Source organism: Lissotriton helveticus, chromosome 1_1, assembly GCF_964261635.1.
Source record: "Lissotriton helveticus chromosome 1_1, aLisHel1.1, whole genome shotgun sequence".
Lineage (NCBI taxonomy): Eukaryota > Metazoa > Chordata > Amphibia > Caudata > Salamandridae > Lissotriton > Lissotriton helveticus.
In genome coordinates this window covers 201,098,696-201,118,226 of record NC_136057.1, presented here as the reverse complement: position 1 = coordinate 201,118,226, position 19,531 = coordinate 201,098,696, and the positions used below count along the sequence as shown (strand labels likewise).

At 50.7% G+C, this 19,531-nt stretch overlaps 1 long non-coding RNA gene across 1 annotated transcript in view; it reads right to left on the bottom strand.

The window, feature by feature from the left end:
• Positions 1-9,879: 9,879 nt before the first annotated feature.
• The window catches only part of LOC144768521 (uncharacterized), a 40,156-nt gene continuing 30,504 nt past the window's right edge, over positions 9,880-19,531 (bottom strand). Inside the window, exons 2-3 of the long non-coding RNA XR_013598559.1 lie at positions 11,168-11,435; positions 9,880-10,944 (exon numbers count right to left, since the gene is read on the bottom strand). This is a non-coding gene — a long non-coding RNA (uncharacterized LOC144768521). The remainder of the gene's footprint in view (positions 10,945-11,167; positions 11,436-19,531) is intronic.

Sequence of the window (19,531 nt, the reverse complement as noted above, 5' to 3'; positions counted from 1 at the left end):
GAAATTTGGGACATACTCGAAAACGACCAACCAGACCTAGCCTTTATCACAGAGACATGGCTGGACAACCACAGTACCCCGGATATCGCTGCGGCCCTCCCCGACAACTATAAAATACTCAACCTGAATAGGGAGAAAAAGAAGGGGGGTTGGGTAGCTTTACTGTTTAAAGACTCCCTCACTTGCAGACAGGAGGCAATCACACAAGCCAGCAGCCATGAAGCTATGGCATTTTCAGTATCCACTAACACCACCATTTTATTCGGTGGCGCCATCATCTATAATCCTCCTGGCTGCACCTCTGACTTCAACGCTCAACTCCTAACACAAGCTATGCCAATTTGCCTTCAGGACAAAAACATACTGCTCATAGGGAACTTTAATATCCACTATGACGACAGTAACAACCCCCTTACCAGACAACTAACCGAGAATATGGAGATCCTTCAGTTGTCCCAGAGAATCAATCAGCCAACGCACAGGACTGGACACACCCTTGACCTGCTGTTCTCCAATATTAACTCCATCTCTATTTCTGCTACAAAACCTTTATTGTGGACAGACCACTCTTTGGTCGAGTTTAACTTCCACCTACCTGCCAAAAACCCTAGGTCCTCCCACCAAGTAGCAACCCATAGGAGAAGTTATGCCAACTTCAAGGTTGAAACTTTTCGTTAGCACTTTGACCACCCCCCTAGAGGTAAGTTAGGTGTTGACGAAGCAACTGATAGACTTCAGAGCCACATCGCGTCGGCTCTTGAGCACTGCTCACAGCTCCGCCGCACTGCCAACCCCAGGCGCACCATGTCCGAAAACTGGTACGGGCAAGAACTGAAGTCACAAAAAAGGAAATGCACAATGCTCGAACACAAATGGAGGTTAACAAGAACTCAGGAAACGAGGGCCGTCTACAAGAAAGAACTGTCACATTACACTAAAGCCATCAGGAAGGCAAAAAAAGATTACTTTTCCAGCAGAATATTAGAGAATAAAAAATCCTCCAAAGAGTTTTTTAAAATTGTAAAGGAGCTCTGCAGTCCTACCAGTCTCTCATCTAATCTGACTCCCTCTCAAACAGGCTGCGACAAAATGAATGACTTCTTTTGCGAAAAGATAGACAAGATCTACTCATCCTTTTCTAAACCCATAACAAGCAGCCCGGCGGATTACGAGCCATCCACCCCCCAAGCCTGCTGCACTAGCTTTGGCCCATACTCCGAAGAGGAAGTAGGCAATGCAATGCTTGAAATAAAATCTGGCTCCCCCCTGGACCCCTGCCCTCATCATATCTTCCGGCAGCTCATCCCCCTGATCTGCCCTGCAGTGACTCAGGTACTTAATCACTCGCTAGATGCTGCAGAGTTCCCATCCAGCTGGAAGAATGCCACAGTCACTCCCCTTCTAAAAAAAGCGGGCTTAGATATCAACAATCCGGCCAACTACAGACCCATATCCCAACTTCCCTACCTATCGAAAGTCCTAGAGAAACTGGTCAACAGGCAACTGGCCAGCTTTCTCGAAGCAAACAATCTGCTGGACATCACACAAACGGGTTTTAGGGCCAACAACAGCACGGAAACAACTCTCCTAGCCGTGCTGGATCACATCAGAATGCACGTAGATCAGGGGAAGACAGTTGCCCTAATACTGTTGGATCTCTCGGCGGCATTCAACACCGTCCCTCACCATCTGCTTCTGGAAACCCTAGCATCTAAGGGCATTAGGGACAAAGCACTGGTTTGGCTGCGGTCCTTCCTATCCGATAGATCACAATCAGTGCGCATGGGCAATTTCTCGTCCCCATGCCGGAACATCAAATACGGGGTCCCACAGGGGGCCTCATTAAGCCCAACTCTGTTTAATGTTTTTGTGTCATCCCTGGCAGGAATAGGCAGAAAGTGGGGTGTGGAAATATGTTCCTATGCCGACGACACTCAACTCACTGTCATCCTGGATGAAAAAAACAACCCTAAAGACAGGCTACTAAACTGTCTTTCAGAATTGGCTGAATGGATGCACCAGCATTGCCTAAAACTCAATGCAGACAAATCAGAGATACTTCTGTTCGGAAGTCACACTCAGCTGTGGAATGACAGCTGGTGGCCAGAAGCCCTGGGCACTCCGCCGGCCCCGACACAAACAGCTAGGAACCTTGGAATATCCCTAGACACATCTCTATCCATGAAGACTCATGTAGCTACCATGTGCGGAAAAGGCTTCGCAATACTAAAAATGCTCAAGAGAGTCTTCCCCTGGATTCCAATGGAGTGTAGAAAGATCCTGGTCCAGTCTCTCCTGATGAGTAGGCTGGACTACGGAAACTCCCTGTTCGTTGGCATGGCAGAGTATCTCTTCACCAGGCTCCAAATGTTGCAGAACGCAGCAGCCAAGGCCATTTGTATGAAAAGGAAATATGACTCAGCCAAGAGCTGTCTACATGATCTCCACTGGCTACCAATGAAGCAAAGAGCAACTTTTAAAATGATGTGTATTACTCATAGAGCACTGCACAAAATTGGTCCCCTTATCCTTAGAAATAGGATTCAGTTCCACGCTCCCACCAGGAACCTCCGCTCTCAATTCTTGGCGCGTGCAAAAACCCGTCGGGTAAAGAGAGCCAGGATGGGCGAGCATGCCTTCTCCCACATCGCTGCTATCAAATGGAACGAATTACCTACAGCCCTCCGTCTTACAGAATGCCACCTGGCATTTAGGAAACAGCTAAAATCTTTCCTCTTCCCCCATCTAGAATAAACCCTTCCTGATTCTTACCTACGCCACATGCACATCAGCAATCATAGCGCCGTGATATCCTACCCTGGATGATTGTTAGCGCTTTACAAGAGCCAAATTAAATTAAATTAAATTATCGAGTTCACCCCACTTGCCCTCTGCATCTTCCACGAAACGTGCCTTGAATTCCTCATCATACTCACCCATGCGTATCCTCCAAACATTATGTGAGCTTTCATATCACATCCATGTACTTGAACAAAGCAAAACATCCCTACGGAAATTTTTCACAGTACACCCTGGCGCATATACAAAAAAAACATATTTCAATGGTGACTGGTACTCTGGGCCTCTTTTCCAACTCACACTCCTCCTCTTTCGACCATTCCTTAGCACATATCTCCCTAAGCAACAATTTGAACACTTCTTTATACTCCCCTTTCCAAATTAGTTCTTTTGTGGCCCCCCATTAAGTGTGTCATCAATGGCTTCGTAATCCACATGTAAGACAATGTTTTTATTTAACTCCTTGCTTTTCTTTTTCAACCCTTTTTCTTCCCTTTGTTCTTCACTACATTTGTCTGTCAATGTCTGAGCATCTTTATGCCCACCTTTTGATGTCACCTCTGCACCACCCCCCACCCTTGTTGCCATTGTCGTTCTGTCCATCTGTATGAGCCTCCTTCTTTGCTCCCGTCTCATACGTTCACACTCCTCTGTCCATTACAAATGTGCCTTTCCACAACCACACAACCCTGGCTGTTCATCCCTCGCCTATGCCATTCCCTACCCCTTTCAACACCATCAATGGTTGTGCTTTCACCTGTGTTTGCTTACCTACCTGCAAGGTCACTGCCCACGCTCAAGCTTGCTGTCACGCTGACCCCCTGCCGCCCACCACCTCAGCTTGCCGCACCGTTCCCATCTTCTCTCCACTTCCATCCTGTGAAACCCTAGTAGAACTGTGTTTACTGGGTCCTCCAACTGCAGCACCCTTGCCACTGCACCCTTCATAACACACCTGAACATCTGTCCTTTAATCCAACTCAACTAACACCCCTTCCTCAAGATCTGCCTCCTCATAACTAAGGCTCTCAGGGGGCATATTCACAAGGAGCTATCGCCGAATTAACGGCACTTTATCGCAGGCAAAGGCGTAATAAATTTACCACCTCATTCACAAGCTGGTGCTAACTGCCCACAGCACCAGTTTTTCAGCGCTAGGAGCAGCAAAAATCATCGCCACAGAGGACCCCCGCAACTATCGCTAATGAGATGCGGAGTGCAAAAAGCCACGACAACACAACACCTTAACATTCACAGCGACCAGCCAGATCCCTAGAGGGAGTACCTAGGGCTGCGAGCCTTTCGAACAACTTAAACTGTTTTTACCTGTTCCGAATTATTGCTGTGTTCTATTTTTAACTTTTTAACTTGCGGAGCATTTCTGTGTTCTCTGAACTCTGGGGGGCTTTTCTGAAGATTAGGGGAAATAATAATTGCCAGGCACACTAACACGCTACCCACCTCTTCTTTACTTTGCCCAGCCGCCTTGGACCGATAATCGGCGGCGGTGGGCGCCATCTTGGGTCAGGCAGGAGGAGCGCTCTAGTCGCGCCTTCCTCCCACCCTCCTCGCACCTATATAATGTGCCTAGGGACCAGACGGCGCAGCGGGCTGGCTCAGCGGGCGCGCCGGTTGCGCGCCGAAGCCGCGCCTAAGCCAAGCCCGTCTGCGCCCGTCCGTGCACATCCGGAGCCAGGGGCCAGGCACCATGCCCAAAAATATGCTTACTCGAGCTTGCAACTTCAGGCTCTCAGACCACCCGACCATCTATGCCCTATCGTTGTCCCTTATGTACGTAAACGCATTAGCACTTACGGCATTGCCTCGCACATATTTGTAGTGCCTGAGCTACCCCCCGAGACCCCCCGGCACGTCGGCAAAACTCCACCTACGCCCCTCACCAAGACCCTTAATTGTATGTACCTTAATACGCGCTCTATGGTACAACATCAAACAGATTTGTTTCTATTACTCACGGAGGAAAAACCGGATATATTGTACCTGACGGAGACCTGGCTAACCCAGGACTCGCTACCTGATATTCTGGCCACTCTCCCTGGCGACTACTATATTTTTGCTGTGAACCGCCCCTCAGGCAAGAGAGGTGGCGGAGTTGCCGCCATTTTCAAGAACTCCCTTAAACCCCTACTGTTACCCTCACTTGAATTGCCAGGCATTGAAAACCTTGTCTTCAAAATTGATACGGACTGTGGCGCTATTTTAACTGTTTTAATTTACCGTCCCCCCTCTTCCATGCCTGCTTTCCCCTCAGCCCTAGCGGAGCAACTTGCCCCACTGGTTACAACTTATTCTAAAACCCTTCTCTTAGGGGATTTTAACCTTTGGTTCGACGCAGTAGAAGTAGATGCTCAAGCAGGTGAACTAAAAGACCTCCTGGTCGACCTTAACCTATGCCAACACATTGAGTCTTCCACTCACCGGAAGGGTCACAGCCTTGACCAGGTATGGTCCTATGACCTTAATATATCCACGTTGGTCGCCGAACCATGCATCTGGTCAGACCACTACCTCATCCAATTCACCGTTTTGGCGAGCTGTGACAAGGCCTTGAGACCCCAGAAACTGGGGAAAATTAGGAAATGGAAGAGTATCAGTACTCCTGATTTTCTACACTCGCTAATTACAACCTTACCTTCTATTGGAGGTAGTCCAGACGAGATGGAGGAATCTATTTTCCATTGGATTGGAGGTGCTGCAGATCTGCACGCCCCATGGACTCTCCCTCCCCGCTCCCGCCCGAATAACACACACAGATGGTTTACCCCACAATTGCGGGCGGAAAAACTTGCAGTCCGTAAAAAAGAACGGATCTGGAGATCTAACTATTCTAAGCAGGATAGGGAGAATTACCGCGCTGCTCGCAAAGAGTATCAAAAATCCATCTCGTCACAGAAAACCACTTATTTCTCTGAGCTTATCGCAAATTCGCAAAACAAAAGCAAAGATATCTTTAAGATGGTGAACGAGTTGTGTGACAGCGATAGAACTGTTCCTCCTGTTGTCCCCACTCAAGATATGTGCGATTCTTTAAACACATTCTTCATCAGTAAAATTCTGGATATAAAACAAGGCATTATCAACTCCCCGGTCCCTCCTTCATTGGAGGACGCTTTTTTCAATCCTCACACACTTGAAGTTTTCCCATCAATTGACAACAAATTGCTGTCCCAACTGCTTACCCGAGTTAAATCAGGCTCCCCTGAGGATGTTTGTCCTCCACATATATATAGAGAAATAGGACAAACCTTGCCTCAAACTATTCTATCTGTACTGAATTCCTCACTGGTGAGTGGCATGGTCCCCCCCCGATTCAAACAGGCCCTCCTTATTCCTCTATTAAAAAAACCTGGGGCTGATCCTCAAGCCTTGGTCAACTATAGACCAATCTCTTTACTTCCATATTTGTCGAAGATATTGGAAGCGCACATCTCCACATCCTTTTCCAAATTTATAGAGGATAGTGACTATCTTGAAACTAACCAAGCAGGTTTCCGTCCCTGTCACTCGACGGAATCTGTCATTTTGGCCGTTCAAAACACATTAAGATCAAATGCGGATAAAGGCATCCACCAGGCACTGGTTCTCCTTGATTTGTCGGGCGCGTTCGACACGGTTGATTTTTCTATTCTAATTAGCCGTGTCGAGCAGGCCGGCCTCAGTGGCGCTGCCCTTGAGTGGATCACTTCCTTTATCTCGAACCGCACTCAAGCGGTTCGCTTAGGGCCTTTCACTGCTTCAAGAACCACCTCCACTTGTGGGGTCCCACAGGGATCCTCACTTTCCCCTTTGCTTTTCAATTTGTATCTGCGCCCCCTCCTTCACCTCCTAAAACAATTCAATGTCACAATCTTGAATTATGCTGACGATTTACAGCTAATTTTCCCTCTGAATACTCCTGATTCAGTCGCCCACTTTCACCAAACTATGCTTATGATACAACGCTGGATGAGCTTAAACCACCTCAAGCTCAACCCGGGTAAAACCGAGTTAATTCTTCCCGGGGACAGCAGTATCAGCTGGGGCCCTCATTATTGGCCTTTGAGCCTTGGTCCTGCCCCAGTCCCTGCTTCTTCAGTGAAGAGCTTGGGTGTTACACTTGCATCGGATCTTTCATTAAAAGCTCAAGTCGGAGCAGTTGTTTCTGCTAGTTTTTACCAGATTAGGAAAATAAAAAAGATTGCACAATTTCTGACATACTCAGCCCTTATCCAGGTCACCATCGCACTGGTACTCTCCAGGCTGGACTTGTCTAATAGTCTGTACCTGGGCCTTCCATCTGGCCTTTTAAAAAGACTCCAACTAGTGCAGAACCAGGCTGCCAGACTTGTTCTTAAACAACCTAGGCGGTGTTCCATCAGGCCTGGCCTAGAACAATTACACTGGCTGCCTGTATCTCAAAGAATCATGTTTAAGTCCGGCTGTATCATATACAAGAGTCTACAAAACATAGGGCCTCAGTTCATCAATCAGTTGGTCTCCAAATACAAGCCCACTCGCAATCTTAGATCCATCAATAAAGACTTGCTGGTTGTTCCCTCTTACAGGAGAAAGCGTCAGGGCGGCAGCTGTTTCCATAACTTAGCTGCTGTCCTATGGAACTCCCTACCACTTTCCCTTCGGCTCAGCCCAGACTTTCTAACTTTTAGACGTACTTATAAAACTTGGCTGTTCAGACAGGCTTATTTTCAGTAAGTTGTTGTGTTAGGTTCCTACTTCAACAGCGCCATGAAGCCCACGGGCGTACGTGCGCTTTACAAAAAAACCCTAACATAACATAACATAACATAACATCGGCGATAAGAACACAAAACAAGTGAAAAGGCACGCTAGCAGCAGGAAATTAACACCTGCTCTGACCTGGTGTAAAGTCGGACCGCAGCCTTCACCACAAAAGGGAGTCCAGCCCACAGCCACACCTGAAGACAAACAGATGCCATGGAGCAACTGAACATGCAGCACGGACACCCGAGAGGGCCACAACACCCACCAACACCACCCCAGGACCACCCCTCCCTGGCACCCTTGACATGCCACATCGGCTACACATAAACATGTACGAAATAATCCGCCTGATGTCGCACAATTAAAACTGGTGGCAAGCAAATAATGAAATTTTATTGAAATTAACACAAAAATGAAGTGAAGACACATGGCGGCTCCCCTCGGGACAATCCGTAGGTCACAGCCTGCAAGACAAAAAACATGATGAGAAGGTGTGTCCTGCGCTCATTAAAGGACAGAGAGAGAGCAAAGGAGAGAGAGAGAGAAGAAGAGAGGGATAGAGAGAGAGAAGAAGAGATGGGGGAAAGAGCAGAAGAGAGAGTTAGAGGGAGGGAGAGAAGAAGAGAGGGGGAAGCGAGAGAGAAGAAGAGTGTGGTAGAGAGAGAAAGAAGAAGAGAGGGGGAGAGAGAAAGAAGAAGGGAGGGGAGAGAGAGAGAGAGAAGAGAGGGATAGAGAGAGAGAAGAAGAGTGGGGGAGAGAGAGAGAGAAGAAGAGTGGGGTAGAGAGAGAGAGAAGAAGAGTGTGGTAGAGAGAGAGAGAATAAGAAGAGAGGGGGAAAGAAAGAGAGTAGAAGAGAGGGGGAAAGACAGAGAAGAAGAGAGGGGTAGAGAGAGAGGGGTAGAGAGAGAGAGAATGAGAAGAAGAGAAGGGGGAGAGAGAGAGAAGAAGAGTCGGGTAGAGAGAGAGAAGAAGAGAACGGTAGAGAGAGAGAGGAGAAGAGAGGAGGAGAGAGAGTAGAGAGGGGTAGAGAGAGAGAGAAGAAGAGAGGGGGGGAGAGAGAGAGAGTGCCACCCCTGCGCACCCAGGCCACACTGCTCACCTGCTGCCACCGGTGTGTTGCCAACCACTTGCCAGTATGTATAGCAGTACACCAGGTCACACATCAGTGTCAGAGCTGTCATCTGAAACAGAGTCCAGATACATGACTGACACAGTACACACACTTGCACAAGACAACATCGCCCTCCTGCCCATGCACACCCAGGCAGAGGCACCCTAGCCCCTCCAGCCGCATATCGGAGCATGCCCGACCATGCACACCCAGGCCTCACTGCTCACCTTCTGCCACCGGCGTGTAGATAGGATGTCCCACAACGTACCAAGCAGAAGCCCGGTGCCCGCAGACATGGCACCCTCCACACCATGCAGCCACGCAGCGCAGGCCACCGGGTCTCACATCTGGTGCTGGGTCTTGATTACTCCATGGCATAGGACATACCAGGGCACCCGGCACCATCGCAGGCTGCAAACACGCTCAGCCCAATGGGTGCCACTAACTCTGTGTACCCAGAAGCAAGGCCACGTGGCGGTAGGCCCGCGCAGTCCACTGGTTCAGCCTACACCGCGGTCCAGCAAGGCACACAAATCCTGAGCAGTCCGGACCGCCAGGATGGGGCATCATCGCAGGCTGCACACCCGCTCAGCAGCTTAAGGTGCCAATGACTCAGTGCACCCAAAGTCACTGTCCCGTGTCATGGGGCCTATGCCAGCCGCAATACAGCGTATGCCACAAATCCTGTTCAACCCCAGTCACCGTCCCGTGGCGGGGTGCCTGTGCCGGCAGCAATGCAGCCTGTTCCACAAACCCTGTTCAACCCCAGTCAGCGCCACGTGGTGGTAGGCCCAGGCCGGCCTCAAGGCCTCCGGTCCGTGGCTGTGACATGCTGACAACTAGACCAGTGACCTGCACACCACCAGCGAGTACGCCTGCGATGGGTAGCAGTGAGTCCCCTCTCAGAGCGTTAGCGAAGTGGTCTGGTCTGCCGTATGCCGTAACAGCGCAGGGCTTGCAAAAATGACTGAGCACTGGTTGTGGTTCAGTCCAGGTCCGGGCAAGGAAGTGGCTGAAGCATGTGTCCCTGTTTTGTTGTCCACGGGAACTGTTACACAAAACGCTATGTAGCACCCTTTGACTGGCATCCCACATGATTAGCATCATTGACGCAAGGGAAATCACTGTCCCTACATTCATCCACACATACATACATAAATGATGAAAGACATGACACAGCAGTGCATCACTGGATGTTTATTGCACATCCAGTACAGTTCTGCAGCTGGAGCGGTACAGGGCAATGCCGAGCACACTACACAATATGGGCCCATGGTGGGCCAGCCAGAGTCCATCCAGGTATGACAAGTCATGCGGAAGAGGATGGGTACAGTCCGCGGTCTGGTCGGCGTGTCATTGCTCATTAAACAGGATGTGGCGGTCCATATCGCTGTCCAAGGTGAGTGCATCTGAGTGAATCGGGGGTCAGTGGAAGGTCATGAGGCCATGTGCGGGACCAATCAGAAACAGGCCAGGTAGCGTAAATGAATGCTACTGAGTCCTTCTGATCGCAGGCACATCCACGTCCTCGTCCCGGATGAGTGATCTGCCCCACCTGTGGGTGTTGCTGTACCGGCTGCGGCACTGTGTGCCACAGACACATCAGGGGCCGGAGTGGTTAGGCCTGCCGCACTGGGAGGCAGAGACACACCAGGGGGTGGAGATGTGGATGGTGTAAGGACAGCAGCATTCATCATCGCCACGCCTTGTGGCAACAATGCCATGATGAGGATCTTCAGGGCATGGTAGATCCCAGCTACACTCCGCTGATGTGCAGCGGTGACTGCCATCCTTTGCGCCTCCATCCGCACCATGTCCTCCATGAGCCTCCGCATGTGTGACAGCTCATGGCTGGTATCGCTGGAGCCACTCTGAGAGGACAGGTGTTATTCTCTCTGCATCATGACTCCAGCGATGTCAGTCAGGGCTCGTTGGAGACCATGGAGCGGGCCTACACACCCAAGGATGGCGTCAAGTTTGGTTGCCAAGATGGCGAAGCCCAACCGCACCTGCTCTGCGGTCTCCCTCTGGCACTCGAGCACAGAGCTTTGGAATGCCATGTGTTGTTCCTGGGGGTTTTGGGGAGCGCCGGGCTGTGGGTGCCTCCTGCTGGGTGCCTTGGGTAGTGAGTGGGGTCTCCTCAATGTAGCTGGGCTGCCCTGATCCTAGAGGAGAGTGAACGATGAGGTCAATGATGTCTTGGATGGTTTGGGTGTCGATGCTGGTGTTGTCCTCCTCGTCATCAGTGAAGCGTGGCTGGGACTGCTCTGCAGGAGGTGTTGACGGTGCCCCTGCGATGTGAAGGGGAGATGGTGTATTACAATGTGTCCACATCTATGTAGCCGCATGGTAAATGTTGACATTCAGACAGTATGGGATTGTACATTGTGACAGTCTGTGGATCTGGGCAAGGACCCAGAGTCATTGTGGGTGTGCTCTGTGCTCTGCTTGATTGTGCATGTGTGCCATTGTGCCCATCTCCACCCGACCCCCCAGTACCTGGTGGTCACTCACCCTGTTGCGGTTGTGTTGTGTCCTGTCGAGCAGTGTCCGATCCCCGACTCCAGCCACAGTCTCCACACTGATGACTGTCGACATCAGCTCCTCCATGTCATCCAGCTCAAGCTGTGGGGCTGGGCCCCCACCTCCAGTCTGCGTTGCTGCCTTCTGGTTGGCGGAGAGTTTCTCCTTGGTCCACCGCTTCATGTCATTCCATCGCCTCTTGACCTTGTCCTTTGTCCTCTTGTGCTCCCCGACGACATTCACCTTGTCCACGATGTCCCTACAGATTTCATTTTTGATGCCCAATGACACAAACAGTTTTTTTGTTTTTAAAAAAAAGTTTTTATTGAAGAAGACAAGATGAATTTTACATAAATCGGGTGTCATACATAGAATACAATATAGCGATAGGTGAGCGAATAGACCAATGCAAAGAAATCAATTCACAGGAGTATGCAACGTTAGCAAAGATAGGTACATTAAAGAGGAGAAAGTACGATCAACAATCCAGCGAAGCAGCAGCCTGCAAGGTTCGCCCACCCATAATTCAGGATAGTGAAGACCAAATTAGACACCCAGAGAAATAAGAAAATCGATACAGGATAAACTCTTGTGAAAGGAAAAAGGAAAGAAAAAAGGCCATATAACTAAACAAAGGCAAAATAACAAACCCCTCCCCATTCCCCCCACCCTGCACCCCTGCAATGGCTACGGCCCATCCCCACTAGCAGTGTGCCTGTCGCCCCGGAACTAGACCTAAAAGTAGGAAAAAGAGTGGAGGAGGAAATATCAAACAGGCCCCCGGCCTCCCTTACCCCCCGCCAGCAGCAAACCACCCCTACACATATCCAGAATAATAGAATGCAACAATTAAAATCCAAAGGGGGGGAGCTTGTAAGAACCACCCAACTCCCGCGCCATTATAAGGTACAAGTCCTGTATCAAATGAAGTCATTGTTTAAACCCATCCAGTCAAAGTCAACCCTGGCCACTACGATTTTTCATGCGAGCCCTGTCCGCTCGAACCGCCATCTCAATAGGAGAATCAAAATATAGAAAAAGTTCAAAGTCAGTACGGAAGGATTGAAACCAGGATAGCGGTACACAAAATCCCAAAGTCAAACAGAGTTCACTGCCCACCAGAAATAGGTCGCCAGAGCGTATTTGAACCATCTGGGAAAAAAAGGGCGAGGTATCAATCCGACAGTCACTGGAGAACTCACTCTGAAATATAAGATCGTCCATATCCATCTTGGGCGGTATCGGCATAGGGCAGGAGGAACTTTTGATAGTCCCGGGCTCGCTTGCTGCCGTTCGGGAGTCGACAAAAAATACAAAGTCTGGCTTCAGCGCGGGGCCCTCTGTCGCAGTCGGAGCTTGCTCTGCGGGTAAAACAGCTTGTTCCAGAACCCTCGAAGGGTCGTAGTCCGGTCTCCGGCAGATAATATCGGCTGTTACGACCATCCTCTGGATGATGGCGGTGACCTGTGAGTGGAGCTCCCCAATGGTGGCCATTACAGTGTGCAGCGACGGCATACATTCCACCCGTTCCATCGCCACTCACGAAGCGGCAGAGCAAGTATTTGAACCCCGGAGGTCGACTACTCCGGGGTACCAGGCACAGACAGTTCCAATGACAACTGTGGGCACTCGCAAAATCGTGATCTCAACGCCGTCGCCGCCAACGAGGATCCAAGCCCGTCGACCCAGGGAACCCAACGGGGCCTCCGTGCAGCGGACCCCCGACCACAGCAACCGGTGCGTCATGCCGCCATAGCTGCAAAATCAAACTGCCACAGTATCACCATCCAAAACGGTCAGGAAACACTCCACTTCGGGAGACCGGACGCTACCCACGTCCCGCGGCCGAAGTTATTCAACTCCAACCCGGTTGGGTTAGAAATCGAGGCCCCGGCTTCCACGCTGGGTTAGGCCGAGAATGGAACACGGCGTATCTTCGTTATTCGAGTAGATGGAAATCTCGGGATTGCACCTTTCGACTCAGTAACACCTCAGCTACACGGGAGTCTGGTGCAAATTCAGGATAATCGTCAGGATTTGTGAGCAACTGGCGGATGTCGGCGGAGCCGGGAGCTTATGCGGCCATTTTGGTTGCAAGCGTAGCTCCTCCTCCCAACACAAACAGTTGTTGATGGTGTTTCATCACCTCCGTGACTATGATCCTGTTCGCCTGCGGACTAAACTTCGTCTTCCTCTTCTTCTTGTCCTTGCCCTTCCCTGCCCCCGAGGTCCCAGGCTGGTCGTCTGGGGTGCTTGTGGGGTTGCGCTCGTCCACTGCACCTGCTCCGACTGCCTCCATGGTGCTTGGGTGTTGGTTAGTTTGTGTTTGGGTGTTTCTTTGACTTTTATGGTGATTTTTCCCACCTGCCAGGTGTGTGTTGCAGGCCTCGAGCTGCTTATTGCTGATTTCCTCATCGCGCTTTTGGCCATCGCAGGTTTTTTGGTGTTGTGGTTGTTGTTTTTGTCTCCATCGAGGTGGTTGTATCGCGGACATTATCCACGGTTTCGGCAGACTATCGCATGCTACCACCGTGTTGTGTATTCTACGTTGTCAAGGAGTTGTTTCCCCGCGATAGGCTGCAATGTTGGAAGTTGCGTTACGCTACTCTTGTGGTAGTTATCACACGTTCTTGTGAATATACCCCTCAGTTTTCCATTTGTACTGATTTTTACAGATAAATACAGACAGAAAAACTGTTTCCTGTCCGCATTTATTTTTAAAGGTGGAAAAGTACTGAACATTGTGCGTCTTGTGAGAGGCTCTCTATGCTGTCTTTCGCACCTTCTATGCCAACAGCAGAGCAGATAGAGAGCATGGGGAGTTAAAAAACAGGATGTGATTTCCTTAAATATAGGCATACATTGGCATATGTTTGTAGAGAAGAATGCTAATGTGCCTGTGGCTGTATTCTTTGAGTGCACTTGTATCTATTAAATAAATGTGGAAATATATAATTTTACAAATCCATTTATTGTCAAAACACAAAATAAATATGGATAAATACCAATAACATTCCCAAAAAATAAATACTGATAAATACAGACAGAAATGTTACCCCAAAAATACCTTTAAACCTGAGCCCTACTCATAATCAAGCATACAGTACTCCACATCTGTCCCTAACTTACATTGTGCACCCCTTGAGCCTGACATTTCATTATAGATACTCACCTCCCACCACACATCGGGGCAATTGTCAAGTCCACATTGATGTCCAAATCCATATCAGAATCGACAGTGATGAGGCTTTATGTTCTGGGCTGAACTCCCTCATAACCCCTGTCCACCCCACCCTCTCTCACCCAAATCAATCTACCTTTTGAATCTAGCCTCCTGTCCCTAGTTCCTCCATGCCCAACCCACCCCCTCCTCTATCCAACCTACTCTCACTTTGCCTCTCATGACCCCAGTGCCCCCTGTGAATGCCCCCCTCTCCGATGACCTTCTACTGCCCGTTCCTTTCCTCCCATACACTTTTAATGGCTTCTTCGGTGCTCCTCCATCTTTCCCTGTCCCCTCTCCTCCAACCAGCACCTTTGTTCCCCTCATCCCTATCACTCCAATGCAGCATGGCTTGTACGATTGTTGATGATGGTCCTTTAGTGCAAACCATGGCAACGGTCAGTCCCAGGGCCCCCGAGCATCATGCAACCCACCTCAGCCTCACCCCCTTGGGCTGTGTCCACTATTGTGGCCCTCTCCGTGAAAACATCCCTCCAGCCCCACTCTTCTCCTTTCACGGCTCAAAGTCCCACCTGGCTGCGTGCCTGCCCTTCTGGCTCTGACCAATGAACCTGCTCCCCCGCTGTGGTCCATGCCCCCGTGGGCGGTGGCATTTTGACTTTTCCCACCATCTCCCGTGTTATGCACCTGTGCGGCCACGCGGGCCGCAGCCACTGGTTCCTGACAACTGAAGCCCGCTCTGCCCCTGCATACTGCCTCTCCTTCTTCACCAGCAACTTGGCGCAGCCCACCACCACCTTTATTAGCCGTAGCACCCCAACAACCCACGGATGCCCCATGTTTTCGCCTCCAGTAACCTACTAAACAAACAGGCCTCCACATCCAGCCCTGCCCAGCCGCCATCTACAACCGATCACAAAATGGTGGCTAGTAGGCCAACGACTCCTCCTTTATCTATGTGCCTTCCCACCTCCCCCACACTAAACTATGCCGATTCCCACCATCAGTCCTCTGGACTGAATCAAGATGCCCAAAAAGCCCAGGGTGGCACAAATCCCCATTTGGCTGCCCCCCAAAACCCTATTTTACTGTGTTTACGTAGACACTTAGGGGAATAAGCACAAGGAAGTGGTGGAGAGAGGCATTAACCTTCTTGGCTTAACGCCGCTCTCTGCCACTTCGGAAAAGCAACGCTGCACCATATTCACAAGGACATGGTGCAGCCTTGCTTTTACCCCTGCGATGGCGCTAAGTTTCACAACTTAGCACCAACGCAGGCACCCTTGAACCAGAGTGCAAGGGTGTCTACAAGCATGGATGGGGTGTTTGTGCACAGGAAGGTCTCCGGGCCCGATTCACAGAATGAACTTAAGACTCAATCCTAAACTTACTACTATTTTGCTATTCACAGAATGCACTTACTACTTTTGGCATTCACAGAATGAACTTACTACTTTTGGTATTCACAGAAGTTAGGATTTTGTCTTAAGTCTGTCTTAAGTTTGTCTTAAGACAAACTTAAGACAAATCCTAACTTCTGTGAATACCAAAAGTAGTAAGTTCATTCTGTGAATGCCAAAAGTAGTAAGTGCATTCTGTGAATACCAAAATAGTAGTAAGTTTAGGATTGAGTCTTAAGTTCATTCTGTGAATCGGGCCCATACTTCTTATAGCTGTTCTATGATATATCCATACCACATACTCTTAAGTGCATTATAATCCTCGCGGTTAATGCTAACTTTGGTTTGGCTTTATCAAAACATGTCAAGTAAGGTGTCAAAGACTTTGGAATACTACCCCCCGCCAGTCCCCGCCAGATTCCCAGGTTCTTTACAGGCGGTAAAGAACCTGGGGGTCTGGCTGGACACTGCCCTCAACTTTAGAACTCAAACTAAGGAGGTGGCTGGGACGTGCTTTGGGCTGCTGCGGAGGCTTAAACCCCTTCTGGGCTTCTTTGATCCCTCAGTCAGGCAGGCTGTTGTCCAGGCTCTGATTTTGTCCAGACTGGACTATGCTAGCGCCCTCTACATCGGGGCTAATCAGACCGAGATTGTTAGACTTCAAAGGGTTCAGAACGCAGCTGCCTGAGCGTTCCTTGGCTTGCCAAGGCGTTGTTTCAAATGCTATTCACCGCCTTTATTGGATGCCCGTTGCTAGGCGTATTGAATTTAAGGCCCTTTGTATCACCTTTATAATTTTCAACTCCTCATCACCCAGCATTTTGTCTGACTTGCACTCCTTCTATACTCCCTCCCGCCAACTTCGTTCCATGGGACAGAACCTGGTGGTTGTCCCAAGGGTGAGGAGAGTGCGTGCTGGTGGCCGCTCCTTTCGAGTGTTGGTTTCTAGACTTTGGAATTCCTTCCCCGTCTCCATTTGTAGTCTACAGTTCTATTTGCCCTTTCGTAAAGCGATTAAAACATTTTTGTTCCCTTCGTAATAAATTGTTCTGTTGTCTTCAGCAGTACTAATCTGGTTTCAGCGCCGGGACGCCCCTTCGCTGGGGCAGCCGTGCGCTTAACTAATCTGCCTAACATAACATATAGATGGCTCCCGTGTCATGGAGGGCCCTGAACGCCAGACCCGAGCTTCAAACTGAATCCGCTTCCGGACTGGCAGCCAGTGCGGGGACCCCAAATGGAGGGACATACGTTCTCTGGGCCCTACCATGAGAATTGCTCTAGCCGCCGCGTTCTGGTCCACCTGCAGGCAGTTTAATAAGTACACAGGAAGCCCAAATACAAGATGTTTATGTAATCCAGTCTAGATCCAGTCCAGCAAGACCACTGACTCATTGTCAGTGAAATTGCTCTCCCACCCTCGCAGCTCCGTCATTAAGTGAGGTGCCCCTGCCCCTGCACTCTTGAGTGTTGGTGATCGAGGCCCTCCTCCACCCGCAGGTTTCCCTGCGCCTCATCCCTGGTGGTCCAGTGGACCTCTGTCTCCTTTCTTTCTTTCTGCTCCTTCACTCGTTTTTCTCCCCTTTCTATCCTTCACCTTTCTGCACCTCTGCTCTTTTGCGCCTTATTTCTGCCCATTTCCCTTTCTCTCCCTCTGCTCCTTCACTCGTTTTCACTCGTTTTTTTTCCCCTTTCTATCTTTAACCTTTCTGCACCTCTGCTCTTTTGTGCCTTATTTCTGCCCATTTTCCCTTTCTCTCCCTCTGCTCCTTCACTCGTTTTTTTACCCTTTCTATCTTTCACCTTTCTGCTCTTTTCTGCATCTCTGCTCTTTTGTGCCTTATTTCTGCTTATTTTCCCTTTTTTCTTTATCCCTTCTTTCCTCCCTTTACCTTTCCCCGCCGCTGCTGCCCCCGCGGCCCCTCCCCCCCAGCACGACCGGCCCAATCCAGCTCCCCTCCCCGCTCCCGCCTCCCAGCTGTCCAGCCCTCCCCGACCCCTACTTAATGGCGGCCGCGGGCTGCGGGCGCGCCGCTGGTGCACCGAAGGCGCGTCAAAGGCAAGCACGTCTGCGCCCGTCTGCGACCCGTCCGCGACCAGCACCAAGAACCCTGGACCTCCGCCCCGCCAACGCTACGACCCAGCAGTACTCCACGCACTCAACCCAGGCTGCAACAACAACTGCAAGCTAGCATCACCAGCCGACACCCATGGACCCTTCAGCTGTCACCGCTGCCGGCACACCTGCAGCACCGCCAAGAACACGGATCCAGCACAACCCGCCCACAAGAACACAACCAAACCGAAGACCCTGCAATGCATCCTCCTCAACGTCCGATCCCTCCACAAACACGCCACAGAAATCTGGAACCTCCTCGACAGCACAACCCCAGACGTAGCATTCTTCACCGAGACCTGGACCAACACCACCTCGGGACCGGACATCGCCATCGCCATCCCCCAAGGATACAAGATCTCCAGGAAGGACCGCCCCATCCACCCAGGAGGAGGAATCGCCATTGTCCACAAATCCAGCCTCCGCCTGAGCACACTCCCTGACGAGTCCACAGAACTGATGGAACACCTTCACTTCAAGATACTGGCCAGCCCCACCGCCGCCCTCCGAGGAACCCTCATCTACCGACCCCCGGGACCCCGCGGACCCTTCGCCAACTCCATCACGGACATTATCTCCCCGCAGGCCATCGCATCCACCAACTACACCCTGCTGGGAGACCTCAACTTCCACCTCGACAATCAACTGGACCCCAACACCACATCCCTCCTGGACAACCTCCACAACATTGGACTCCGCCAGATCGTGACCGAGCCCACGCACTCAGCAGGACACACCCTCGATCCCCTCTTCACTACAGGAAACTCCATCACCTTCAGCCACACCACCGAACTCCCATGGACCGACCATCGTTGCGTCCACTTCACCTTCAGAACACCCCCCATCCACAGACACCAGCACCTGCTTCCACAAAGAAACTGGACCAAAATCACCGATGACCAGCTCACCTCCTCACTCAACAACTCCACCCCAACCATCGCGGAAAACGACGACCCCAACACCGCAGCCCGAACCCTGCATAGATGGATCTCGGACAGCACCAACACCATAGCCCCCCTCAAGAAAAACAACAATACCCGTGCCAAGAAAGCCAGATGGTTTACCACCGAACTTCGAGAGTCCAGGCGTACATGCCGCCGCCTCGAAAAGGCCTGGAGAAACACCAAATCCACAGAAGCCCACAACAACTTCAGAGCCGCCACCAACGCCCACCATCAACTCATCAGAGAAACGAGGAAAAAAGCGATTGAAGACAGAATCTCCACCCACGCACACAACAGCAAGGAACTCTTCAGCATCATCAAGGAGTTCGCCCAACCCACCAGCGAGTCTACCGACATCCCTCCCTCACAAGACCTCTGCGACAAACTCAGCATCTTTTTCCACCACAAAATCAAGAGCATCTACGACAACTTCGACGAAGACAACCAACACACTGAACCCTCACCAACCACCCCCGACACCCGGAAACCAACGATTGATGACTGGACAGCCCTCACCACCGAAGACACACTGAAGACAATGAAGTCAATCCACTCAGGGGCCCCCACGGACCCCTGCCCCCACCACATCTTCAACAGAGCCGCCAACACCATCGCACCCATGCTCCGCCAAACCATCAACCGCTCCCTGGCGACCGCCTCATTCCCCGACGACTGGAAACACGCCGAGGTCAACCCCCTCCTAAAGAAACC